General features: G+C 41.1%; 1 long non-coding RNA gene across 1 annotated transcript in view; it reads right to left on the bottom strand.

The window, feature by feature from the left end:
* Window positions 1-8,274, bottom strand: part of LOC102378190 — a 15,072-nt gene extending 6,798 nt beyond the window's left edge. Inside the window, exon 1 of the long non-coding RNA XR_323076.1 lies at window positions 8,230-8,274. This is a non-coding gene — a long non-coding RNA (uncharacterized LOC102378190). The remainder of the gene's footprint in view (window positions 1-8,229) is intronic.
* Window positions 8,275-12,268: the final 3,994 nt, after the last annotated feature.

Here is a 12,268-nt window from a genome sequence, read left to right as displayed (position 1 = left end):
TTTGTGTTAAGAAGGAGGACGAGTTCCTCCTGCTTATTTCCCAAGCTCCTGGCATTTGTGTACAGGCAGGCTAGTGTCCCCTTGGGGGCTCTGGCCTTGCCCACAGATTGTACCAGGGCTGGGGCAGGGGTGGGCTCCCTTAAGTTCCTTGGCCTGCTGGCTTTGCAAGGGTTGCTCAGCAGGCCAGCAGTGACAGTAGTCCCCCCCAACCCCCAGCGGGCTTAGTTTAAAGTCCAGTGGAGCATGTCAGCCAGTCTGGCTGAGAAGAGCCTCCTCCCCAGTGGAGAGAGGTGGTGGCCATCTCTTCCCAGCAGCTTGTTGCCTCTCTCGCCAAAGAGTGGGCTGTGGTCATGGAAGCCTTCCTGATGACACCAGCGCTGCAGTCTTTGGTTAACTACCTGGATCCTCCTGTCCCTCCTCAGCCCATAGCCTGAGACTGGGAGGATTGAAGAGAACACCACCTGTGCCCCCAGACCTTTTAGCACTGCTGCCAAATCCCTGTAGTTCCTCAGCTAGGGACAGAAGTTACACATAAACCAGTTTAAATAATCAGGAACTGGATTAAACCTGTAATGGAGTAGAAGCTCAGTACACATAAATCAGTTAAAAATGGTTGAAACCGGTTTAAGATAAACCTAACTGAATATAGTATCAGACTTAACTGATTTGGGTCAAACCAGTTTATGAAACTTCTGTCCTAGACCTCTTCCTGGTTCAAGTTAAATCACAGTCCTGCAGCATCCCAGCATGCTTTTGAGTCCTGGGCTGCACTGTGCTGTCTCCTCCAGCAGAGAAGGTCTGGGGGAGGAGGAGCGGGAATCAGGAACTCTCCCCATCTCCACCCCAAGCAAGTCCCAGCTGGTATCTGGGGCCAGGGAGGGGGGTTAAACTCATCTTCCCCTGAGTTCAGAGCTGCCCTGCTGCTAAATGTAATGCTAGCTGAAACTATTGACTATAAATCCCAAAGGAACCTGGAAGCAGGAAGAGGAAGTGATGAGCAACCTTGCAGAGTCCTGCTGTTGTGATTCTGGACTGCAAATCCCAGAGACTTCAGGTGCAGCAGAAAGAGGACCTGAGCCACTGCAGGCATGTGGCTGCATTTTCTGAATCAAAAGTAAATGTGTGTCCACTTTGTTCTTGGTTTAATCTCTGCATCTTAGACTAAGCTGAAAAGAATGAATTGATTCAGCCTTGGGCTTTTTGACTGCCTGTACTTTTCAGGACTGGAAGGTATTGTTCACTTGCAGCACTCTAAGGTTTCAGTACCAGTTGTGGCTACCTGGCATGTCTAAGAAGCACTCTAGATTTATTCATGGGTCCAAAAATAGATGGAGGGCTGGATTAAAAAAAAAATTATATGCCTTAAGGCTTCAGAAATTGCCTAGTGCATTTTTCAAGAGCCTCTAGGTGCTTAATTCACATTGATAACATGGGAGCTACATGTCTAGGCATTTTTTAAAATACCATGATCCCAGCACGCTTTCCTGCCCAGGCAGGGGGTCGGACTCAATGACCCCGTTGAGGTCCCTTCCGAACCAACTATGCCTATTTGCAGTTTTAGGCACCTAAATATTTTTTAACATCACTCTATAGTGCCACATCCTCAAAGTTACTTCAGCATTAAAGCCCACCATTTAACTGGCAGCTTGGATAGCTCAGTTGTTCAGCTACCATCAAATCCTTTGTGTATGTAAATTTCTGAGAGTAATTCTATTGCTTTCAAAGTAGAATTTTATTTCAATGTGATTCCTTGTGCCTTAATTTAGGCAATGCTAAAGTACTTTGTCAAATTTGGGCCTTGGGGTTAGGAGGCTGATTCTTTGTTCCTCAATACTTCTTGATAACAATTTCCACAGGAAATTACCAGCTTTCATAATCACTCATGTTTCACATAAAAACGTTTTACATTACTATATTTTTACTCTAAATGTAACCATTTACTTTAATCAGGTTAACAGTGCTGCTGATTTTTTTTTAATTGACCTCACTGACAAAGTAGCTTTTGTAGTAAAGTTATAGCACAAATAACCAATGGTAAGGCAGCATCCTTAACGTCCAAACCTCTACACATAATTTGAGTCAAGACTATTAAAGAATATAGCTTTGGCAGACAACAAGTTTTAGTGTTCTTTGAATCCCACCACTAAATTTATACTTAATTTAAAGTCATCTCAAATATAATTTAGAATTAAATGGACAGAAAACTTGTGACATTGGTATTTATGGGCTAAGGACAGAAATTACACATAAATTGATGTAAGTTATTGGACCTTGTTCAAATCTATAAGAGAGCAGAAGTACATATAAACCACTTTCAAAATGGCTGGAATTGGTTTAAGATAAATTTGGATGGATGTAGTATCATATTTAACTGATTTAGGTTAAATCAGTTTACTGAACTTCTGTCCCAGATCCCCTCTAGATTCAAGTTAACTCCCCTCCAGATTCAAGTACCCTGGCATCCCATGATGCTTTGCACCTTTCCTACAAGCCCCACTCCCTCAAGCCCCATTTGCAGGGTGGGAAGGCTAGCCTCAACTCAAGCTGTCTGCTCCTACCAGTGCTTCCACCATTGTAATAAAATAAATTCTAAGTACCTGTAAATCTTGGTGTTTGATTTTAGGTTTTTTTATCATGGAAAATCAGAGCTCCCCTTGCACCTTTTGCTCACCAGGATGCAGGTCCTGGCCTCTCAATTCCCCACCCACAGCCCCCTGCAGGGGGCTCTGGTGGCTACTGCAGTGGAGCCAAGCTCAGAGCTCAGTTCCCCTCCCCCATCGGTGGCATGGCCAAAGCAGAGTCTGCAGGGGGCGGGAGTGGATGTGGGCTGCCTGCTGTGGGCCTGGGGCTTTCCACCCTGCTACCTTCCCCTGGGGCCTCTGCAACCTGGCTCCTCCACAGGCAAGAAACCTCAGTGCTGCTGCTGGGATCTCCATGCTGCCATGGTGAGGCATCCCCTGCCATCCCAGCAGCAGCAAGGGGCACATATCCCCACCTCCCACTGCTGCCAGGCAGGCAGGGGGTTCCTCACCATGGTACTGTGAGGCTCATGGTGGTAGCATGGAACTTTCCCACCTTACTCTGCCACACTGGCTCCTGCATGCTGGGCTGCAGAGGACCCCAGGGGGAGGGCAGCAGGGTGGCGAGCCCAAGTCCACATCCACCCCTACCGTATGCACAAATATGGGGGGCATGTGCCTCCATGCCCCCCCCCGGGAGTGCACAGAGCAGCAGGGAGCCAGGCCCCCCCCCCCCCCCCCACCAACCCCCCCGCTCCCCCCCGCCAGACAACCTGCCCATGGCCCTGTCTCACTCCCCACCTGGGTCCTGTGCCTACACATTCCAGCATGCCTCAGCTGAGCAGCAGCTCCAGCCCAAGCCCCAACCCCACTCCTGACTCCCTCCCTCCCTCAATAAGGGGGCCTCAATTCCAAACCCCAACTTACCTGCAGGGAGCTGCTCTCCAGGCTGCCTGCCAGCCATGTGCCTGTGTGCATGTGCACAGGCACATGGCACCTCCTGCCTAACCACACTCCTCCCGCTCATCCTGGCCCCTTGAGGCTGGAACTCTGCCAGCCTGCAAGTGCAAACCCACCGTTTTCACATTTTTCTCTTTTATAGGAGAAAATCCAGCCTTTTATTATTAACGTGAGAAAATCTGGGGTTTTCTCCTTCAAATGAGAAAATACAGGCTTTACTGTATTTTTTCATGGTGAACAGAAAAACTGGATCCCTGTTGATCACCATCATGAATCAGTTGATTAGAATCTGAAACTTAAATTTTAGAAAGAACTGGGCTACTGTGACTTGTTTTTGGTTCACTTTATTCTAAATTTCTATATCCTGGAACTCTAATACTGAAGAGGTCCTTAGCACCTTTCTAATAGCAACAGCAATATTTCTTAGCACACCAAAAAAGATGTCCTAGATTTCTTCTGTTCATAGATTAGATGGTTAAAATATTATTTGGACGAATATTATTATTTTGTTGGCCATATACAATGCTATCAGTTCTGTAGTCTGAGAAAATGTCTTGTTTGAGTCTCTAAATATCACCAGCGGGGGGCTCCTTAAGGCTTTGAAACAGAAGAAAAATCTTTCTTACATGTATTTTATTTATACCAGAATCAATTCTTTTATTATGATTTTAAAGAAACCTTATTTACAGATTGCTTTTTGGAATTATAAATTATTTAATTGGAGATTTAGTAGTTAGTCAATTCAACCATTGTACACATTAGCATTGCATTTGATTATAATTTCAATTATATTATTACTACTAGTTATACTTACTAATTGGGATGAATGCCAAAATGCTATGGGCCATACTGTATCTGGCCCTTGCTCTTTCATAAAAGGGAGGTAGCGTGTCCAAAGAGTCTTTGTTCCTTATCTCTTTATACTATCTGACACATGGACTAGGCACAGAAAATCCTCATATTCAGGGGAATATAATGGAGCTAACAGTGCAGCAGTTCCTCTATATTACAATAGCCTCCCCCAATAGCCACGTTTCCATTTTTTTATTCCATCCACTTGGTCATGGCTACCATTCTGCTGCTGATTAGCTAGAATACAGCTTCCTCTAGATTCTAGTGCTGCTCTTTTAGATTATAAACAGATGATGCCAAATGAAGTGGGTCAGCCATGAGGGTTACTAGAAAGTAACATTAAGTTTTCCTCCTCCATCACAAGGCATTAATGGGCACAGAATGTATCCTTCAGAAAAGAAATAAAACTGAGGTCCTGACCACTTATGATTGTGAAAGATGCCAAGGCTCTTTGCAAAAGAAGCAGCATTAACCTTGTTCTCCTGGCCTAATTCCAATTTGGAAAGTACTTTTTGCCTACATAATCTCTTTCTGTAGGTTCATTTAGATATACATAAAGTTCTACTTCCCATCTGGTGCCAGGGTATTATGGAGAGAGGCTATGCACTTGTAAGAAGTCAGTGCATTTGACAAGAGGTAGCTGCATTTCCAAGTTAGAGGAAGAGATACCTGAACACAGTTTAGATAGGACAATTATGAAATTTTAAGATTATAAACAATCTTGTATATTAAGATGACAAACAATTATAAAGGCTATATAAATAAATTAGTTCAAAGGTAGAATATAAATGTAAAGTATTATTGTTGATGTGATAAAGAAAAGACAGCAACATACACGGTAATTACGGTAATGATTAGAACACAAGGAATGCCTGTATCGTATGGGATCACTATGCAAAGCAATAGGTTTATTATACAAATTAACTTCTTAACAGACTAGTTGGCATAGCAAACAACCTTCTCTGTTTTTTCACATTATTCCAAAGAGATGATATGAAGATCGTCGTCTTGAGTCTGTCCTCACATCCAAATCTTTCTGTTGGTTATACGTTTTTCTGAGTAATTTTTGTTCCCCATAATAAAAGTTATGCAAACTACAGAGATTATCATTACAGTTGCTGAAGATCTGATTTTAGGTACTGCTGGCTTTTCCTTTTCAGATGAGCATTCCCTTCAAGCTGGGTTTATTGTACATTTATCTAATGGAAAAATTTCACCCACTTAAGTATCCACCTAATCATGATTTTTCTAGGTTGAGAATTTTAAGATCTTGCTTTGATCCATTCAGTGCATATCAGATTAGGGAAAGGAACGATATCAAACTTCCTCATATCAAAGTATACTGCATCATATCTCTAAGCCTTTGGCACACCTATGAAAGATCCATATTACCTCTCTAGAAAAGTTCCCCTGAGAAAGCAATTATTCTTTTTGGACACCAGCTGGAGCAAAAATTACTCTAAATTATTAAGCCCACTTAGTTAAGAAAATAAATTCTCTGAACTGGACAAAACAAGAATTGTTAATATTTCCCATTCTGAATATAGAAAAGAATCTCAGTAGTTGTTTTGGGGTCCCTTGCCAAAGAAGGCATAGTCACAAGCCTCTGCTGTAGCAGCTTCAGAGAGCATTTTTATTTTCTGATCCTGCATTTGCCAAATTAGCCTTTAAGTAGCATGGTAATGTGGGTATTTTTCTTATATTGGAGAATTCCTAACCTTGTGTGTGGAGAAGCCCCAACTAATAAGAAAGAATGATATAGTATGGGAAGGACTGAATACACACAGCTATTGAGGACCAACAGATATATAAGAGAACTCAGCTTGGCTTTCAGATTCTGAGCCATGGCTGAGTTTACAGGATTACCATTTGTGAGCATGAGGGGAAAGCATTTAATTAACTAGAAAATGAGCATTTGCTGCCTCTGGTCCCAACCTAGCCATGTAGCAGTGACAGAGGCAGTAGTAGCTCTGGCCCTGACTCCAGGGCCAGGGCCAGGGCTGTCACCCCTGCAACTGCTGCTGCATGGCCAGGTGGGGATTGAAGGCAGCAAGTGCTCCCTGCCCTGTGCTAGAGCAGGCCCCACCCAGAGATGGAGCTGCAATAGGAATGGAAGTCATGGTGGCAGAGGGGGGAGGCAGCATGGGAGGTAGGCAGCAGGATGGGGAGTAGGCAAGCAAGCAGCAGGGGCCAGGAAGGAAAGGGGGAAGTGGTGGGTAGACAGGTGCCAGTGGGTGCAAGCACCAGGGGTTTGCACACACAGGGAGGTGCATAGCAGGTGGAGTGGGGGGAACAGGTGGCAAAAGTCAAGGGTCAGGTCACTTGATTCTCTCACTGGCTGCTCTTATACTACTTCTTGCCCTGCTGTCATGGTGGTTGTGGGACAAATTTAAGATGAACCTCCAAAATTAGATTCTCTACATGAAAAATTATAACAAATTTATCATTTTTCCATGTCTAGAATCTAATTACCGTGGGGCCACCTGAAAATCAAAGTTGTCTTGGATTCAGGTAAATATTGTATTTAGTGGAAAAACAACTAGAACCTGGAACTCCCAGGTGAGCGCTTTAACCACTAGGGTATCTACTTATTCTCAGTGTCCATTTGACCCCATGAAAATTTAAGTACTATGTACAAAGTTGTACCACCTTCAAAAGGATTTACTAAGAGATGCCCATTTTAAAATACCATGTGGTTAGGGTGCTTCCTTGCAAGTGGAACCTGAGTTTAAATCCCTGTTTTAAATCAGGCAGATGCAGATTTTAATCTCTCTCCCCCATATGCCAGAAATCTGACCTACTCACTGGACTTTTGGAAATAATGGCACTCTTTGATTTTTTTTCTGGAAAAAAAACACAAAATAAAATCTCCACAAAAAATTTGCTCAGATTAGCTACCAGAAGAAGGTTCACGGCAGGTGAAGTTCAGATTAGCTACCAGAAGAAGGTTCACGGCAGGGGAAGTGGGGAACATAGGACCTTGAGGGAATATCTAAATAACCTCACTCCCAAGTCTGGTTCTTCAACCAGCAAAATAAGCAAATAGGTTCATTTGCATTTGTTCCCAGTGGGCACACTAGAGACTTGCTATGAGACGCAAGAGCTTACTCAGAGTAGATGGAGAGAAGTGGTAGGGAGCATTTCAAGGTGCTTCATGCTACTCCTTGACAAGAAGCACTGTACCTGTACAGTTTGGCTGTGGCTGCTATTATATCTTATTTACTCTAGTAAGAGAAGCTCTCCCCCAAAGAAACATTGAAAATTACACACACACACACACACACTAATGAATGATGGCTATGTATAAGGATAACTTCATTTTTGGGTGCTCAACCCACAGCCTACACAGTCTCACAGTCTGCACAGTTCAGTGCAAGCACTCTACCAGCATAGTTTCACTGGATAAATTATCTGAGCCAGAGAGTAACATGAACAGCTATATTGCTTCTGTTACCCTAGCTAGCTCATTTAGAACTAACTTGGATATCTACAGGGCACTGAAAAAATGCTGGGTAGCCCTTTCCTACAAGTCTGTTGCTTTTTACCAAAGGTTTCTAAAACAGCTACTCTAGTCATGTATGTTGTATATACTAATAGATTTTTGTGCTGATTTTCTCCTGATGGTGACACCACTGAGATGCAGTTAAGTAGTATAATGTGCTCATGGCATTTTAAAGCTATTTGCAAGGTATTCGTTACAAACCTGCTGTCTTTTATAATTCGGTTATAAAATCAATGTAAACATCTGTGGTCATACAAAAAGGTGTTACATTGCAAATCAACCCAACACAGCAGAGGTACCAAATCAGAAGCTTAAAAAGATTTCTGCATTTCTCTTAAAGTTTTATAATCTCATTAAAACACCTTTTTAAAATAAAGCCATTTGTATTTCATTTACCTCCTTTAAATGGTATCGGACCAAATCCTCCGTTAGCAAAAGCTGTCACGGTTTCATTGAAATCAATGGGGTTACACAAAATGTACCAGGTGAGGATCTAAGGCACCACAGGAAAATTACCACATGCCATGATATAAGTGCTACATTTTTATTATACACAATAATGCAAATTTTATCACAAAATTAAATTTTATAATCTCCTAGAAGAGTAGCTTAATGTTGTTAGGCCTTGAGTTAAACTCACATAAGAATCAAGCTGTCCCCTAATTTTGTTAGCTTTCATTATAGGCAGCAATTGTACTACCCTTGACTCAGATTTCTTTGCTTCTCTAATTGTATCAGAAAATGTATGGACACACACTCTGTTCCAGTGGTGCTGAACTTAAAAGGCTTGAAATTATGTTAAAAGATTTTATTTTGAATATAGCAAAGAGGTATTCCTTAAATTAAGGGATCATTTGCAATCCTGGGGGACTTTCTTTTGGAAACTAGTATTAGAAGGGAAAAAAAAACATGTTAATTGAATCTTCTCATTTACACCTTCCATCTGTTTTCATTCCAGCTGTGTCTACTTAGATATTTAAGAAGCAGGTCAAGCTAACACTTATGGGTCTCAGCTGATAACTGTAGTAATTTAATAAAATTGCTACAAGTAAGAGGCAGAATTAGAAAGAGAGGTAATACCTTTATATTAAAATACATAAGTTCTAAAGCTACATTTTTGTGACTCATAATTGATCAGACAAAGAAAAAAAAAAGAAAAAGAAAATTTGATCATTTTATTTTGCAAAAAATTTACTCTCATTTGATTCAGTACCACACAGCAATTTTGCCACTTTTTTTCAAATATAGTTTTAATAGAAGTAGTCTTTTATATTTTATTCTTTCACCAAAATACCTTACCACCTTTTTTCCCCCCAAATTCCTGTTTTAAGGTGAAGATATGGTTATGCAGACCGCATTACTGCCCTATGATTGTTTTTCTACAAGTAACCTTTACAAAAATAGTAAGTGATTTTTGGGTGCCTCAATTTTGCAGTGTCTAGCGTGACACAGATTAAGGGGGTTTAGTTTACAGAAAGTGCAGAGCATCTAGTATCCTCTGTTAATTAATCTTTCTTAAAGTGCTTAAATTGGGAAGCCAATATTCATCACTTCTGACAACCGCAGCTTCCCATTCCACATCAAAATGAATGAGCTGGTTTATCCCTACTTTTGGTTCCTTGGGACAGGACTGATGGCTTTGCCTGATGTCTTTGTGTTTAACTGTGCAGCACCTGATATAATAGAAAATGGATTCTGATTTGGATCATCCAGGAATTGGGCTAACACATATATGATGTACACACACAGACAAGAGAGAGGATATAGATAATTGTAAACTTTAATATAAGTTGACTATCCAGGAGACATTTAAAATATTATCTCAGTAAATCTAGGAGTCATAGCTTTTTCTACCTTGTAAGAACCCTAAGTGACAAATTATGTTATTTCTTTGTGGAGCGGGTATTTCTGACTGTGATGAAGGTAGGCTCATTGTCTCACTTTAACTCAGCATGGTAGCCTGTTTGTGATGGTGAAGAGGTTGCTACATTTGATATACAGAAATTGTGTCCCATAATGAAGGAAGGGGAAGGCTCCTAAATTAAGTAGAAGTAGAAATTTTGGAAAGGATCAGAAGAAGTAGGAACAGAAATTGTGGAAAAAGATCAGAGACAGCACGGGAATAAGTAAAGAGAATAAATGATAGGAAAATATTAGCAAGTGCACATACAAGTCAAAACCGAGAATGGCTGTTCTTAATGAGATCCTGAAATAAATTGGGATGTGAAGATGAGGATGATATGGGCACTTGATAAATTGGTGAAAAGAGGCGCTTGGAGAGCTGAGGTCAGGGAAGGATGCAAAGAATGTAGTTGTCATAGTCTAGATGAGAAAAAAATTAACCTCTTTGACAAGGTTTTCATCAGGAGGCAGAGTTACAAACACAAGAAAAATCAGAAGGAATTGAAACTTCAGGGTCAAGGTCAGTGTCAAGATCACAGAAAGTGTAAGCATGTGCGAGAGTAGAGATAGAGTTGCACGTGCAGATGCTTCTCTAACCCAAAATGTGCACTTGTACTGAAGAGATTTAGATGAATGGTGTGAAATCATAGGTTTATCTCAGAATGTTGGGAGAGGAATGATTAAAGTTGTCAAATGATTAAAGATGTCAAATAATATACAGTGAGTGTATCTACAAGCAATGTTTACTGCACAGTTGACATTTAACTGCACAGTAAATGTCTTGGGGTCTATACTTGCACCCCTATTTGGGCTAAGTAAACTAATAAACTCTGCAGCAGGGTAGTACTTGTAAATACATTTTTTTTCATGTGCAGCAGTGCACGTGTAGATGCTGCCAGTGTTGATTATCACCAGCATTAGAGTGGAAGCTAAGTTTAGCACTATGTGGATGTCTAAAAGGAGATACAAAACAGCATCAGGACAAAGAATTCTTGTGTGACAGTTATTCTCTTTCTCCATATTTCTAAATGATGTTAAAGTAAATTTTCTTGACTATTATTCTATTAGTGATCAGATACTTCTTGATCTACTCCCACACAGAGACCTCCTTTAATCGTTGATGTTGTAGCCATCCTGTTTGCAAGTATCTCAGGCTGACACTTGTGGAAACAAAATCATTGCTAAAATATTCTGCATTTGTTGGGTACTAAATGAGTGATAATAGTCTGAAGCAAGGGGTTTTGAAGCAGAGGTTGATCTTGAAAGTGAATATGAGTGATTTGATACATAGGCTCTGAACCATGATATGGTCTTCTGGAGATTGGACTAGTCCACAGAAGAGCAGAATGAATCTTTAGCTATCTGCATGTAAACATATATGTAACATTACAGAAGCATCAGTTAATGGCAATTGAAGTTGCCTTGAAATCTGTACTTAATCAGAGATGTAGTTTTTCTTCTTCCCCACATTGGTAATGTTATGTATTATATAATATGGGATAACTCTTCAATACATTTTATATAATAACTTCAGAAGACAATTGATGCTTTTAGGAATTTAGCCCAGACAATTATACCTTTCTTTGTCTCCCTATTGCTAAATTACCAACACACCGTCAATTCCAAAATGTATATATGTACATGTTCCAGCAGCATTGCTTGGGGTTTTGGTGGATCTTGGGGTTTTGGTGAATCACAAATTCAACACGAGTCATTGTAATACAGCTGTAAAAAAAACTGAATATAATTTTGGGCAGCATCAACAGGAGTATTAGATGCAAGACACAAGAGATGATAGTATCATTCTACTCAGAGCTGGTGAGGCCTCATCCACATAATGGGATAATTGTATCAACTTTGTTCCCATGCATCGTTCTGCGGATTACTTTCTGTTCTGAAAGTTCATCTATGGACATTTCTGGACTCTAGATTTTAAAGAAGGTTGTGAACAAATTAATGAGGATCCAAAAATGACAAAAATGAAGGGGTTGAAAGGCAAGTCATAATAAGAGAAGTTGAGAGCATTAAGGATATTTAACTTTCACCAAAGCTGTCTAAGAGGAGATACAATAGCAGTCTTATATCTGAAGCATTTCCATAAAGACACATGAGCTTTCATATGCAAAACTTATCTCATCAAACACTATGAATGGACTGGCAGAATGAAAAGAGTATATAGAAGGGGGACAGGGAAAGGGGACACTACTAAAAGAAGTAATGAGTATGCTCGTCAGACTAGGGGTGTCAAACTCATCTGGTACTGCAGGCCGGATGAGGGACACAGGGCCAGTCTGTGGACCAGAACTGGCCCACAATCTGGCCCCATATGCTGGATCGAGCATGCAGATGCACCCAGTGGCCCTGCACACTGAATCTGGCACATAGGGTTGGTCTATAGGCTCAGTCCAGACAAGCCCTGAATCCAGTGTGTTGGGCTGGATTTATGCAGGTGCAGGCATCATATGCAAGTGTGTGCCCTGGACCACACTCCATGTGCTGCAAATACCGGCTCTAGCCCACACCAGCCCCACAT

The sequence above is a fragment of the Alligator sinensis genome, unplaced genomic scaffold (assembly GCF_000455745.1).
Source record: "Alligator sinensis unplaced genomic scaffold, ASM45574v1 scaffold573_1, whole genome shotgun sequence".
NCBI classification, from domain to species: Eukaryota; Metazoa; Chordata; order Crocodylia; family Alligatoridae; genus Alligator; species Alligator sinensis.
This window is presented reverse-complemented; position numbering and strand designations above follow the sequence as displayed.